Source organism: Caretta caretta, chromosome 5 (assembly GCF_965140235.1).
Source record: "Caretta caretta isolate rCarCar2 chromosome 5, rCarCar1.hap1, whole genome shotgun sequence".
Lineage (NCBI taxonomy): Eukaryota > Metazoa > Chordata > Testudines > Cheloniidae > Caretta > Caretta caretta.
This window is the reverse complement of record NC_134210.1, coordinates 132,769,454-132,786,104: the sequence shown is the minus strand read 5'-3', so window position 1 is coordinate 132,786,104 and position 16,651 is coordinate 132,769,454. Positions and strand designations below refer to the sequence as shown.

Sequence of the window (16,651 nt, the reverse complement as noted above, 5' to 3'; positions counted from 1 at the left end):
TGGTCATGTTTCATAACACCTGTAATTTACAGTCTGTCACTCCTCTTTAATTTGAATGTTTCAAGGTGATTCTATTGTGTGGCTGGGGCCGGGATGGTTGCTAGAGCCCAAGCTGCTAGGATGAGGTGCTTATCAGCTTAGCTCCTGTATTTTTCAACTTTTTTTTTTAGTCAGACTTGGTTTTTTTCTCCTTCTCCCTCCCTTTCACCAGAGCAATGTAAAGCTGCCCCAGTGTGCAGAGGGGAGCTGTTCACACGCAGTGGTGCTGAGCAGGAGTGAGTGATGTTGGGATTCCCCAGCTCTGGCTGATAGATGTCACTGTAAAACAAGGGAAACACTCTTCAGGGGACCTGTCTTATTAGCTAGCATAAAAGCTGAATAATACTATACAGCAGCTTGTGTTCTCCTGTTGTAGAGTTTGAAGGCATGCCTGTTCAATCCTCCCTAATAACAACTCTGATATCATTAAATACATACAGAAAGGATTTTGTTTTAGCCACAGAATAGGCCCAGCTGAGAACTGCATGTAGAAAGTCAATACTGCTATGAACCTCGTGTGGTAAGAATCACTGTGTAAACCTTCACCCCCAGGATCATTTTGATTCAGAACATTATAACAGTATCAATGTCTAAAGAGTTTCAAATTTTCATGTCAATTTTTTCTGCAAGCCTTCAATGGCTACTTGAAACATAGAACCCATATTATCTCTGCGAGCATGGTTTTATTATTGTACTCAGAATGGGAAATATTTAGTTGGGCATTGTTCTGTGCTTATGCTTTCTAATCATCGCAATTCTGTAGCTGCAGAATCCTTCAAGCAGCTAAAACTATGAGCAATCAGTGAGAAAACAAGGTGATACAAACAGCAATTAACATAGTAGTTCAAAACAGGCAAGGATCTTGTTGTTGTTGCTGTTTCTAGTCTATACCCGTGCAATGTGTGTGTATATTTACAGTATTTGTTTGCAGCCTGCAATTTGGCAAATATAAAGTAATTATAGGTTACCTTCTTGCTGCATTTGAACTTAAGAATATGCCTTGTGATGTCTGCTAATGTGTACACATACTGTTTTACATTTACTTAAGACGTAAACTGTGGAATGAATAAAACTGCCACTTTGGAATCAAATGCTGCTTCAATTACTCATGTAGGTAACCCAGTTCACTTCAGTGGAATTACTCCTAAGAGTAAAAAAATAGGGTTGTTCCCTTATTTTTGAAACCTTTCCTTTTCTCACGCATATTTATATGGTGCTGTTTCCCGCAGTATCTAGGCACTGAAATCCAGAAGAAAGAAGGACACGGTATTCCATATAGAAGTGAGCTCAGGTCTTGCCTTCCTAGGGTTTGGGTAATTGTCTTTGATTCTTAAAAAAACACAAAACACAATTTTCTCAGTTCTCTAGTGATGGATACAGTGCGCAGAAGGCACAGTCATGCAAGGGTCTCTACATCTGGCACTATAAGCAGAGGACTGAGGTAAATAGTGATAATATATTTGGTAAATAACAGTGCATAGCACAGAAATATAATGAAATCGAGGAGGTGGGGAATAAATTATCTGGCTAAGAAGTTACTGACTGATCAGCAAGATTAGCAGGGGATGGGAGGGATATTCCCAGGCTTTGTTCCCTATACAAATAAACCACAGGAAATAATACACTGTAGTGATTGTATGGAAATGATGATGATCTGTACTGGTTTAAAAATGTCAGGCTACTTTAACATTATTTGGGGGTATTATCTAAAGACATTTAACTTGCTTTTTGGAAGCAAGAGAGGGCCAAATCTTGGCTCCACTGAACTCAGTGGCAAAACTCCCATCAAGTTCAACGGGGCCAGGATTTTTCCCAGAGTTTTTCAGTCTCTGGGTCAGATCCTCAGCTGATGTAAATTGTCATAGTTCCATTTTTTACGTTAGTGGTGCTATACTGTTTTATAACAGCTGAGGAACTGGCCCTCTGTCCTTTTCTTTTACTTCACTGCTTTCTCTCCCTCTGATCCTGTTCCCAAAGAAATCAATAGCAGTTTTCCTATACTTCAGTGGAAGAAGGACTGAATGCCAAGTACTTTTGATTCTTGAAATCTTTTGACATTTACTAATATGGGGCCAAACTCTGTTCTTTCTCATCCAAGTAGCCTTTGTTCATGTAAATGCTCCTATTGCATTCCAGTTGAACTACCCACATGGGTAGTGTCTTGACGATTGGGCCTCCAGTCTCTAAGACTCAGATCCTCAAAGGTATTTAGGCACCTAATCCCCATGTACAGATTCTGTGAACTTTACTCATATGATTAATTATTACTCATACAAGCTGCACCATTGACTTCAAAGGTAAAGACTAACTCACATGAGTAAGGTGGCCACGTTGCCGTCTGTCATGGTAGAACATACCGTAGTGGGCTAAGCAGGGGAGGAAAGCTCAGTCAGGATCATTTTGTGGCATTCAGTTGGTCTACTTAGACCCTTGTGAAATGACAAGCCACATGGAGCCCCCTGGGTCTGTGCCGATCCCAAGGGATCAGCAGGAGACTAATGTCATCTTCATTGAGGCCCTGTGCCTTTGCCTTGGCTCTATACCCCCAATATACTCCCCACCCCCAACTCCCTGTCAACACGGCTTCAACAGGGCCTTGCTACCAGGGAATTCCCCAGACCATGGCTGGTCTCCTTACAGGGGTTTCCCCATCATAAGTTGTTTGATCTTTCCTAGATAACATGCCTGGGGCTTGTAGGGAATGAAGTGGCGCCTCCAACGTGGGTGGCTATCTATCCCTCATTCCTAGCCTCCATCCCTTCCATGAAGATGCCATAGAATGTCTCCCCAGCTGGGTCTAGGAAAGGGGTGGGATTATGCTATACATTTATTATGGGGGTACAGTCTGGCCTAGGGTTTGCAGGATTGGGCTACATATGATCTAAGGAATGTCTCTATATACTTCCTTTTTAAATGTATGCAGGATGATTTTCTATTTGGCCAAATTTTATCAGTAAAGCTAGCATCTCTTCTTACATTTCACTTTTTATTTGTTTATTTATTTAGGAAGTTCTAAAGGTTTACAAATCATTGGCATGTAATTATCAGAGACAAAACAATAATAATTACAGCAGTGAGCTTTCGTTTAGAGAAACATTACGCATACAGTGTATTTTACTATCTTCAAGTGGTGTCTACAGTAAACAGGAGAAATTTTTTAGTATAATAAGAATGTGTATCAGCTTTGTATTCCTGTATGTCAGTTGTGTGTAGAACTGGTTTGTCTTACATTCCGAGATACTGTATTCAATATTTATATAATATATAGCATTCAGCACTTTATAAGTGTAATGGCATTTAAAGTATATTGACTATAAGGAGATATTCACATTAAAATACTGCTGTGGGGATTTTCTGTTCAGCATTAAAGAGATTTTTACAAAGCTATATTAAGTGATTAGCATTAAGAATAGAAACAGTTTATATATACATATGCACAAATGTAATTTGCCAAAGTAATATGCTGGTCGTCACCAAAAATTATGTTTAAACACACAAATCATGATGTCTAAAATCCATCATGTGAGTGAAGCACTTAGTTTACTGAGAAGTGTAACTTTATTATTTTTTATAGTGTGGATATTCAGTACACACCAAAATAATTTCTCATCCGTGTTCACTAAGTAAAACTGAAATATAGTCATATGGGAAAACCCCTTAGAATACAAACAATTTAAAAAGACATTTGAAGCTGAGTTAAAAATTGTTGCTTTACTGTTTACTCACACATGGGAGTATATTTTCCTCTTTATATGCTAGGTTGCACACACACTATTCTAATGGACATTACATACATACTCTGTTATACACAGAGGTTAGATACAATCCCTAAGACTGTGAATCATTTCAGTGAGGTTAACAGCCCTGTCTAAAGAATCAAAATAATACACTGTACATCTCACTGGCCTATACATGTTTCTAATTAAATAAAGGAGCAAAGCATATGAATATCTGTCCTGTACTTTAAATATGTTGTCCACTTACTATTTAAATTGATTCACAGTATTGCAATGCCACTTACACAAATAGACTGAAGTTAAAAAAAAAAATCAGATTTAAAATATAAATACCTGGCCCTCCCTTGTACTTATTATTGTTATTTAGCTATTCCTGGAATTACTGAAAATAAACTATATTAATAATTCATTTAAATGGGTATATGAATAAATATCAAATTGTGGCTGGATAATATTAATAATGTGTCTCTTTAAAGAAAGAAGATATACATCACTACCTGGAAATGATTGTTCAGAGTTCACATGCTTAAATGCTTTGCTGATTTGAGGCCATATTCATTTTTATATATTCAGTTTCTAATTTTTATGTATATATCAACATTATTCTTGTATAAAGGATATATTTTATATCAGGTGTACATATATAGACAGATGGACATATGCACACATCATATATATATGTACAAGAATAAATACAGGGGGAATCAGGTATTTCAAAGACATTTGAAATCTGATTTTTCTCTTCACTTCAGTCTGTTTGATTCACATTATTCCAATGACACTTTAAATAATCTAAATAGTATCATATGTAAAGTGTACGATAGACATTTCTCTCTCTCTCCCTCATATATGATTATAATTTATGGGCAAGTTACATAATAAATATTTAAAGTTAAGTCTTCACAGTGTATGTCTTCCCTAAATTTAGATTAAACTATAAAGAGTTAACTAGTGTAAACTCTTACTTTACTGGACAGACTTTAAGAGCCCCATCATTTCATTATGGAGACTGTGGAAAATTCTCTACACCTGTCTCATGACTGACTGTGCTTTATGCTCCAAAGGGTTACACCCACAGAAAAATTTAGCAACTTGTGTCAAAACCCGCTTCAAATCCTCTTTGCAAATTAATGTTTCCTACAGCAACCTATGACACAAAAGTATGTGTGCATAAGAACCTTGATCTGCAAACTCTAGAAAATAATATGTGATCTGGAGAAATGAGGGCAAAAGCAAAATACTATGGGCCAGATTGTTACCCCCCCCACATCCATGGAGGAGGCTATAAATAATGGGTTCTTTTGGTTATTTATTAATTGAGACATCAACTGGTCAAGCTCAAGTTTGGTTTATTAATCGAAGACTAGAAGCAGCATAAACAGAAAAGTACTGTACTGGGGCTCTGTCGCTCATCTTGTTCTGAATTATGATTGTTTCAATGGACCTTTATAGCCAAGGTGGTTTTCCTATATTACAATTTGCGGTTTTAACTAGGCAGCTGAGGATCAGTCAGCCAACAGGAAATGTAGACAGTTACATTTCCATTCATATTATCCTTCATATTACCCAGCGACAAAGAATAAAAACAGCTTCAAGCTACTTTGACATGGGTTCAGAACAAGTCTTTAACCAATCGTTATTAAATGTCATATTCTGTCATGTTTGCCTTTCATTGTGTTTTCCTTTTATAATGTTCTTATCCACTTACTCTTTTCTTGTGGTTTTCATTACAGCTTTATAACTTGTTCTTCCAGTAGTCAGAGTCAATTACAACCACAGAAACAACTTTAAGCAGGCTGAAAAGATAGGTCACAGAAAGGTCATGCATCTCCATTCTCTAAGCAACAGAAGTGTAACATACTCAAAGTCATATTCGCTTTTAGTTCCTGACATAAGCTGTGAGGGGTTCTGGGAGCTCTTAAGCCAATTAGGACTGTGTGAAATTTGGGGAGGGAGGGCATCTGCCGATGTGGTTCAACGTGCCCTTTGTAACGTGCGGGGAAAGGGCAGGCCAGCGGCTTCAAAATATATGGTTCTTTTCAGTAACATGCATTAGAAAGTGTTCAGATTCTCAAAGCAAAGTTATGTTAAATGTATGCCTATGTTTTATTAGATATATTTGGTCCTCATTCTGCATTTTTTTCTCAGACAAAATTCCTGCTGAAATCAAAGATGGTGTAATATACAGTCTGTATTTCTATTGCCTGTATTTTCAAAATGTGTGTCATCACAGTATTTGTTTACTATTTTTAAACATATTTTTATGATGAGTTTTCAAAAACCTGTAAGAGTAATACAACTTTTTTATCATGATATCAACAAGTCTGTTTATGGCAACAGCTACAATTCCTTTATAAACCACCTACTTTCTATCAGGACCAGTTGTCTGTTTTTTAACAGTTATATGTATGTGTTTTTACTTCCTTTGTGCAAAAGAGCATTTGGTAGTATAGAAGAAGGGAATCAGATTCAGAACAGTGAATATGGATTCAATTAATTTTTGCAACAGCTGTCTAAAACACATCCAGTCCTTTTGCAAGGCCATTCCTTCTCGTCTTTCACATTTGTTATTTAACTATGCTAAGCTGTCTTATTAGTAACTGCTGAAGAACAGTTAATTCTATTGTTCTCAGAGCTGAAAGATATATAATTATTGAAAATGTAGTGACGCTAGATTGCATCTACCAGCGGAACAAATCAGAATGTATTAATATCTGTCATTTAAAATATTTTGCAAAAGCAGCTGCCATAAGTGAGAAGCTTTCAATAACAGTTGTGTTTTTTTAATAATAATTTTTCACATATAAAATATTTTCTATAGTAATTTTGTAAAGGGGCAGATTTGTTACAAGCTGTATCAACCATTTAAATCTAGTAGTTTACATGCAGGATATTACCACTACACTAAAATGAAATATTTGGTACTCCTTGTGTAATTACTCCACTAGTAATTGCCCTAATCTCACAGCAATGTGCAAATGAAGACAAAGGCAGAATTCTTCTCCCATTTCAAAAAACAAAAGAAAAAAAATCCATTATTTCTAGTGATCACCGTGGGCTCGGTTTTGCATCCCTTATTCAGTGAATTGACTCACATGAGGTCAGTAGGGCTCCTTGTGTGAGCAACAGTGAATCACATAAGTAAGGGTTACAGAGTTGGGGTCTTCAGTGGACATTATTAACAAAAATTCTGGCATGTTAATTTTTTCTGCCACTGGTGGGAATAACATTGAACATAGGTGTCACATTTTTGGCTAATTTTCAATAAACAATTTGATCAAATGAAGCAGCTCAATTTTGTAGCATTTAAAGCCTGATTCTGCTGCCCTGGAATCAATAGGTGCTTTGCTTGATTACGCAAAGCACTTCAGCGCATGGTTGACTTTAATCATGTGAGTAGTCCCAGCAATGAGACTAAAGTTAAAGTTAAGCATGTGAATAAATGTTTTCTGGATAGGGGCCTTAAGCACATTTTGAAGTGCTTTGTTCAATCAAGGACTTAAATAAACATGCATAAATCCCATTGAAAATCAGTGGAAGTTTTTTGGGCTTTACTAGATACATTGGTTGTGTTGCATTAGAACTCTAAAATATTTGGAACAAGCTGATCCTGAAAATATTGGGCAACATTATTTTTTTATCAGGTAGGATTTTGAAAGTGTTTGAACTTCCAATTTACATTAGGGTCTGCTCGTGTCTCCATTGATGTCAACAGCGAAACTTCCATTGACTTTCCCTGACAGCAGGAACAGCCCTTGAAGCTATAATTACAGTCCAGCACAAATTGGGTAAGAAAATGGAGTGGCTATTTGTGACATATTAATGAACATGATTCTGAAATTATTTTTCTCCCATCACATTTGGAACACTGAATTGCTGGATCTTTAGGCTTCTGTGTATATTAATTCAGGGACATTTTTACATTTTATTTTTTAGATCAAAGGTTTTTCATGATTTTTTAATACATATATATATTTTAACAGGTTACAAAGCATAAAATAGCAGCAGTAACAACATATAGTTCATGTAAGGTGAGATTATGTTTTACTATGAAACACTAGTCTTCAAAAGCAAAAACATGGTGCCTTTCTATTAATGGTAAGCTGAATAATTGTTAAGGTTACTGAAAGTCATCAGTTACCAACCTGCAAGTATACCGCCAGCTGGTGATGAGATCCTGTGATTGAGTTTCCTTTTATATCAATTTGAATAAAAGAAACATGGAGCAAAGATAGGTTAGAGAGTATTTTCCAGAGGCACAGAATGTTTATGACAAAGTTACTGTATCAGTGGAGCTGTTGTGAGGGTCTCAGATGATTAATATTTTTCAAAAGATTGATTAAATATGAAGAGTGATACCTTTTTGCAAGGTGAACAGATCACTTGTTAAAGATTAGGTATTTGACATCACATTGATAAATACATGGTTCAAATGACCCTGGGTGTCATATTTAAGCAGACCTAAATCTTACTAAATGTATCAGCATCTGGAAAGCAAGATATTTTCTCTCAGACATTTTGAACCCTAGCAACATAAGGGGAATAAACACTTCAGAGGGCTGTTATTCTAAACATTTGTGCTGAGATTTTCAAAGCCACCTAGGGGATTTGCATGCTCAGTTTTCTTTAGGACTCCCAGTTCCTATTAAATGTTAATAGGAATTGGTAATCCTAATCCCCTAGGTATCTTTGAAAACCCCATCCTTATTTGCTAAAGCAGAGGAAAATGGGAGTGGCTTGCAGGTACATACTGGCCATGCAACACATTGTTATATAAACACCCCAGTATGGGTTTTGATCGGAGGTTGGTTGGATTATGGGTGCCAAGGAAGAAAAGCTGGAAGGTGAATGTCTCATATAAATCTCTTCTCATTACTGGCTGATATTAGTAGCCACTTTCAGCTGACCAGAAGGGACTTCACTGCTTCACAGGTCATTGGTAAGAATTACAGAAACCAGTTCGTCAGCTGGCAGAGCTCCAGAGACTTCAACAGAGCTATACTAATTTACACCAGCACAGGATCTGGCCCAGGGAATCGTAGAAGGACATTGTCATCCCCCCGCCCCCCTCAAAATAAGTGGAAAAAGCATAAAGTACAGCAGAAAATAACTTGGCTCATGTTTTTCGTCCAAGTATCTTTGTTCATCTTGTGTGAAAACCTTTCCCCATTGAGGTCAATGGGAGTTTTGCTTTTGACTTCAATGAAATCAGGATTTCAACCCTTCAGTTTGTTTGGGATCTTCTGAAGGGTATTTTTCCACTATACAAATGTGAATATTTTCATTTATTGACAACAGTTAAAAAGATCAGGAGAAAAGTCCTGTCATTTGTACATGCAGAGAATTCCTCAAAGGAGTGACAATTGTAAGAAAGATAGGGAAAGGGAACAGGAATAATAAATTTAAGGGCAGCCTGTATCAGTGGAAACTGCCTTGAGTATTTTTAAATATAAAATTTTTAAAAAATTATACAGAAGACAGAACTGGTTTGTTTTTAATATGAGTTTTATCCATTCTAACTTATTTAGGTGCCTAATTATGATCCTAGGAGCAGGTTTGAAAATTGTGGCTATACTGCACTATAGCTGAATGTGCAGACTAAATCACTCTATTGACTAAATTTTCAAAAAGGCCTCCCTTTGGTGGGTGCAAGTAGCATCCACACCTTTGCTCCCCCGATTGCATTGCATGTGCCTATCAGAGTGCTCGTGCTACTAATTATCTGATTTCCATGGGACTTAAGTGCGTGCGAAAAATTAAGTACATTCTTAAATGCTTTTCTGACTATGGATGCTTGACTAAATCAGAGCCTTTGAGAGCATGTAGAGAAAGAAGTTTCCCTTGCCACGCGTGGCTAATTTTTTGTTTGCTTGTTTGTTTGTGACTCAACCTGGCTGATTATCTCAGGGGTGTGACTCATAGCAAACATTTATAAGAAAGATATTTATAGAAGGAGGACAATATATTTTTCTTGTCTTCCTCTTTTGTGCAGGGAATATTTGTTCTCATCACTTCTCTCAAGAAACTCAATATTTGCGCTAATAATACAGAATAACCATTGACTTCTGTGCAGAGGTATTGATTTCAAAAATCCCTTTGAAAAGTCATATTAATCTATTTAACTTCCAGACCTTGCTTTGGAGGCTCAAAAGAGTCTCCTGACCATTTTCAGATGTGTGATCACCTTTTGTCTCCCTTAATTAAGGTTTCACAACTTCCTAGCTTTCCCCCTGATCCTGAGTGAATCAATCTACCGTGGTGGTTTAACGGTCCCTGAACTTTAAAAATGACGACGTAGCTCCACTAGTCTGCACTTTGTTTCAACTAACACAACTCCAAGTGTATGCTTGTGTGTTCGATATCTTGAGCCTTGAATCTCAGTGAAGCTATTTAAAAATAAAAATCAAATACTAAATTTGTGTAGCGTGTGACTTTCCAACACTTCAGGCTTGATTTACAGTACTTCTTTTTGTTTATACAGGTAACTATATACACGTAAAATACCCAGGTATGGACACAGGCTTTATTATTATATGCAGATAAGAACACAGATACTGTGTTTCCACATAAGAATATACAGAGGCAACTGATGCATATTTATTATACACAGCTATTTGGTGAAATATTGTTATAAATGGATGAATCTAGAAGAAGCTGAGGTAGAGTTTTTATACACATGCAGGTATATGGGTGTTTGGTGCAGCATGTAGACACTTGGGCAGGCAGGTGTTATGGGAGATTAATTTCTTTCTAGATAGAGGACAGTGTAGCTGTAGCTCAAGGTCATTATATTTTGTTTTTGTTTCTTGCAGGTTATAACTAACTCACTGATTAAAGTCCAATGCTTTTCAAACCTGCTTTGTTTCTCTGGTTTCAGAGTAACAGCCATGTTAGTCTGTATTCGCAAAAAGAAAAGGAGTACTTGTGGCACCTTAGAGACTAACCAATTTATTTGAGCATGAGCTTTCGTGAGCTACAGCTCACTTCATCGGATGCATACTGTGGAAAGTGTAGAAGATCTTTTTATACACACAAAGCATGAAAGAATACGGGTATTTTGTTTTGCCAGATTGTAACGGTATGATTTTCTCTTGTGATATATTTTTCCTGCTGTTATTTAATATTCAGAATACATCTTTTCATTTATTGTTTGGTAGATTTTGGGGGAGAGTCTGCCAGAACATAACACACTGGATTTTTTTGTGTATGTCAAATGGTTTTTTGTAAGCTTCCATTAACGTATGACTAAAATGTTTGGCTTTGTGCACACTCTCTGAAAATGTATGTGTTATGACCCAGTTGTCTTTATTCTCTCTAGCAAGGGCTTTGGCTACTTGAGTTTGTTTTGCTGATGTTGTAGAGTGTATTTACTTTCCATTAGAATTCATTCCATGATAGTGAGGCAGTGGTGGTGTGTGAATTCTGAAGCACGTTTATCTGAAAGACATCTTTTATGGTACCATGGAATTCTGCTTCCCATATTTTTTTTAATGTGCTGTGAGTTCTCTATTTCAGCATTAACCAAAGTTATGTACAAAGTGGTCTTAGATGTTAGGTGTACCTGCTTTTCTAAGTTTTTGCACTTCGCTTGCAAATTTGGATTCAGGTTGCTGTATACCTGCCCAGGCCATTCTGATATGCCGGTAATCTTGGACCTATTTATAAAAATCTGATCTTTGAAGGGTACATGGGATAACCTGGGAAATTACAGACTCGATTAGTCTAATTTTGATCCCAGGCAAAATAATTAAAAAGTTGATACAGGAATTGATCAGTAAAGAAATAAAGGATGGAAATATAATTAATGCCAGTCGGAATGGGTTCATGGAAAATAGGTTCTGTCGAATTAACCCAGTGTTGCTCTTTGATGAAGTTACAAGTTTGGTTGATAAAAGTAATCGTGTTGACATAATATTTTTAGACTTTTGTAAGGCATTTAACTTAACCTTTCATGACATTCTGTTAAAAATAGCACTACGCTAAAGCAATGTAGCACATAGTTTTTAATCCATTTAATACCTAACTGATAGATCTCAAACCCTACTTGTTCATGTGGGAATCATCAATGATGGAGGGTGGAACTTCTCGTGGGGTTATAAAACAATCAGTCCTCAGCCCAACATTTTTCAATATTTTTTTATCAATAATCAGTAAGAAACAAAAAATCATTGCTGATAAATTTCGCAGATGACACAAATATTGGTGGAATGATAAATAATTACAAGGACAGATCACTGATACATAGGGACTTAGATCACTTTAAGCTGTGTGCAGCCAAACACTACGCATTTGAATACAGCCACATGCAAAGTCACATCTAGGAACAGAAAATGTAGGCTATATTTACAGGCAGGAGGGACTGTATTCAGGGGTCATAGTAGACAACCAATGAAACATGAGCTCCCGGTATGATGCTGTGACTAAAAGGGCTAATGTCATCCTAAAATAATGATGATGATGATGATCATCATCATTATGTCTGGGTGCCCCAGTCATGGGCCATGATCCGATTGTGCCAGGCACTGTATAAACACAGAACAAAAAAGACAGTCCCTACCACAAAGACATTTACAGTGGAAGTATAAATAGAGGAATATTGAATAGGAGTAGGGAGCTGATATTACTTCTCCAGACAGTATTGGTGAAACAAATACTGGAATAATGTATCCAGTTCTGGTGTGAATATTTTAAAAAGGATGTTGAAAAATTGGAAGTAGCTACAAGAATATCTTGAGGGCTGGAAACATGGTTTATAATGAGAGACTGAAGAACCTTAGTCTACTAACCTTCTCTTCTATAAGGTAAAGAAGTGATTTAATCATGATCTAAGAGTACTTTCACAGAGAGAAGATTTCTGGTAATAAAGAACTTTTTAATTTAGAAATATTCAATCTAGGAAGTTGAAGCTAAAAAAGCTCAAAGTAAAAATAGCAGTAAGGATAATTAATCATTGCAACAAATTACTAGCAGATGTAATGGATTATCCATCACTTGAAGTCTTTAAATCAAGACTAAATGTCTTTTTAAAAGCTATACTCTCATTTAACCACAAGTTATTGGGCTCAATGAGAAATCACTGGGTGAAGTTCTGTGGGATGTGCTATGCAGGAGCTCAGACTAGATTATCACAATGCCTCAAAAACTGTCAATCTACTGTTGAGTGCGTTGTTGAAGTGGCCTCAAATTTAAAGTCTGAAAGAGTTGATTGAAGTGAGTGTATTCTGCTTGCATCCAGCTATTATCTCATGGATAAAACCAGACATGTACTCTAGGATGTTGACAATTTTTACATTTGTGAGTTTACTTGACAATGACATTTTTATGTGTTTCCAAATACTTAAGATCTGTGTGTGTGGGTCACATCCTTCCCTGTGGTGTTCAAGTGCTAGGCAAAATTAAACGGTCTTTATGAATGTCTAAACAGAGACCAGATATGTCTCTTCTATTGTTCTTCCTAGAGGTAGGAAAGATTGGTCAGAACTTCATTTAACTCTTCTTGTCCCTTTATGGTTTTTTTCCTCCATGTCTCCACAACTGTGAAAGCAGATAAAGTGGTGGGTGGGTATGTTTGATGGGTGTCGGCGAGTGTGTATTATGGGAAGGCGATATCAAAAGAGGTCTTGTATTTTGTCTTAAAGGTGTTCAGATCAAACTCATTGTCCTCAATTCTCCTGCCAGCTAGTTCCACATTCTGCCAAAAATTCTGTGTGTTTTACTTCTAACTATTGTGAGTTTCATTGATCCTGTAGGCGATGGCTACCTCCGGTGGCTCTGGAGGGAGAGGCAGTCTCTGAGGTAACTCAGTCCCAGCCCATGGAGAGCTTGGTCCAGGAGCTGATTTCCTTCAGGCGTGGGGAAAGCTGGGGAATGGTGTGAATTGTACTTAAGGAGAAGGAGATGTATTGTTGGGGCCAGGATTTCAAAAGTGCTCCCCACACAGCAACCGCTGATGTTTTCCAGGGGACCTGCTGGGGCTCGTCACTTTTAAATACGTGGCCCATGAGCATCATCTGTGTATTTGAGGCAATGGGCCAATATTTTCAAAGGTAGTAGCCTCAAGTTTAAAATGTGTAGTTGCTTAACTGGTTTGATTTTTCAGTGCTGCCTGCAGCTCCTGTGAACACCGTGAGTTTGAAGGGCTGGCATTTGGAAAATAGTACATTCTTGTTTTAAAGAGAGGAGACTTGGCATGGAATTGGACAGCGCAATAAACATGGAGCCATACAATACCATTTTTTTCAGGGAAGAATCTGACTTTTAACTAATTTAACCATCAGTTCTACACTGTTCCACTGAATGAGAAGTAAACTAAGAATGGATAAGGAAAATAAGAGGAGTGACCTTTTCCAACTCTCTTCCTTTCTCTTGCCATGTTAGTGATCAGCACTAGCAGGGCTGCAGCGTAGCAAAGACTGCCAAGCACTGCAGGCTTTTGCCACTGGAAGTCTCTTGTAACCCAGACTAAAGAGAATCATAAAAAAAGGAAGACATTCAGCAGTGAAGAGATTCCTAGAAGCACAAACCTTTCACTTAAAATACAGCGGCATGCTGAGCGTTTCTTTTCCCATTATTATTATTTATCACGTAACTAGGCTCCTTGTTAATTTTGTAATTTTTTATCATAATTCTTTGGCATTACTGTTTGTCTGAGAAGCGTTAGAGGTTTCCAATTATATGACATCTGCCTAAATAAAATTGAAAACTGGGATATAGTTAGTAAATAACAAGGAGGTATTAGGTCAGATCTATCTCAGTCATTACTTTTTTCCAGAGTGGATTATCTTAACCCTAGCTTTATCTCTCAAATACATAGATAGGGATTGTCAGGCTTTGCTGATTCTCTTGTTTCCACATTCTTCAGTTACCACCAGCAGCTTCCTCAGGGACTCTGGTTTTTTGTTGTAAATACCGATGAGTGATTAATGTACTGTTCTTGCCTTTAACTCCTTCACTGTAGCTCCATTAATTTAATGGCTTAATATGACCTATTGTTCCCTTCTGTTTAATTCTGTTAATTTGTTCCATTTTGAAATTAGGTTACTATGCAGCCAGATACCAAAAGCATCAATGGCAGGACATAACAAGCACTGCAAAAAGAACCTTGTTTTTTATTTACAGTGTTGTAGCCATTGCTGGTCCCAGGATATTGGAGAGATGGGCAGGAGGGGTGTGTGTGAGGTAATATCTTTTATTGCACCAATTTCTGTGGGTGAAAGAGCTTGTTACCAAAAGATATTACCTCACCCACCTTGTCTCCCTTGTGCATTACTCACTTTGCTCTTTAACCTATTTCCCATAGTGTCCTCTTACAGTTTGGGGTCATGTTCATGTGGGGTGCAATTCATAGTTTGATTTTGAAAGATTACCACTCAAAAATATTTAATATAAAGAAAGTCCCTCCCGTAGCAAAGAAAATGTCATCTGCTTTTCCAAAAGATACAGTAAATAGAAAATCTAGTCAATATTGTCTTGATTGCATATGTCACAGGAGTACTCTAAAAATGAGAGATGTTTGGTATATACGTAAATAGCGAGTTAATAGATCAGGTGCCCATAGATGGTGTCAAGAATATGCAGCATTGTTCCTAGTTTTTTAGGACCAGTAAAACTTTCTTGTTCCTGTGCACTGTAAATGGCTCCTTATGTAGAGAAGAACTGCAGGTAAAGAGGGGCAATTGTAAGACAAACTGTGAAAGACCTGTCTATAAACCACAGAGCAGTTTTATGTCATTTCGTTTCATGTGTTTATTGTCATAAGATAATTTACTGGTGATTCGATGACCAACCGTAGGCCATTAAAATGTTGCATGATGGAAGAGTGGCGGTAAGGCTGGGCTCCATTTTTGCATTTAAAGCAGGGATTCAAACTTTGTATTGCATGAAAAGTGTGGTGTATCCTTCTCCATACATGCAGCACACAATCCGTGAGTAAAGATCGAATTTTCTGAGGGTTTTCCGGTAAATCTGTTAATCGGTTTATGAGTTCTAATGAGTTAAAAACGGTCCCTCAACGGCAGATGATATTTTAAGTCTCATGATTTTTCAGGCCCCTCAATCTTAAAAGCTAGAGACTGTAGAAGTCAGAAATGTATACACAGTGAAATGTAGGTTCTCTCTCTGGAAATACGTTAAAATGTTCTTAATTAATTACTCATTGGCTGCAGGATTGCTGCTAATGCTGCAGCGGCTTGGCCCCTTCATGTGCACTGCCATTGCAGCAGTTGAGGCGGAGGTGTGGGGACTACAAGGAGTATATCGCATGTGCCCTAGCCTAGATGCAATGGTGGCAGGTTACGGGGAGCTAGGTCTTATCGTTACAGTGGCTGTGGTAATGGTGAGCATGCCCATGGCCTGAAGCTTTCTCAGTGAACCGCTGCCAGCTCCGTCCCAGTCTAAGGGCGGGCTGAATATGCTAACAAGCAAAAGCAGCCAGAGCATTTTTTGGTGGGCCTGCAAATAAAGTTTTTGTTGCTCCACCAACCTTAAACTTCACTAATTCCTGGCCATTATGATCACACCGCTGTGCATTTGGGCTGGTGCCAGGCAGCTGGGGAGAGTCATCAAGATGTCTCTTTAGGATGCACACCAACTGTAATTGATTCGGTTTAAGAGCAGTTTTGACAACTTTGAGTGTTCAAAGATCACAAGTCAGGCCTCCCCAATAATCTGAAGATTGGTTTAAAAGTCATGACATTTAAAAAATAATAAATTGGGTTCTTTTTATCTGCCTTCTGAGCTTTTAGAGTCTTTATAGGTCATTTGTTCAAAATTTTCTTAGCAACTAAGAAGCCTAGAAACTTATTTTTTTAAAAACAAAAGCTAAGATTCTCATGTAATTACATGATAACAGGAGCTAGGCTTCTAAGAAAAACACA

General features: G+C 37.4%; 1 protein-coding gene across 10 annotated transcripts in view; it reads left to right on the top strand.

Annotated features, from left to right (window-relative positions):
- The window catches only part of NRG1 (neuregulin 1), a 763,523-nt gene that overhangs the window by 18,091 nt on the left and 728,781 nt on the right, over positions 1-16,651 (top strand). The gene's annotated exons all lie outside the window — the stretch shown is intronic.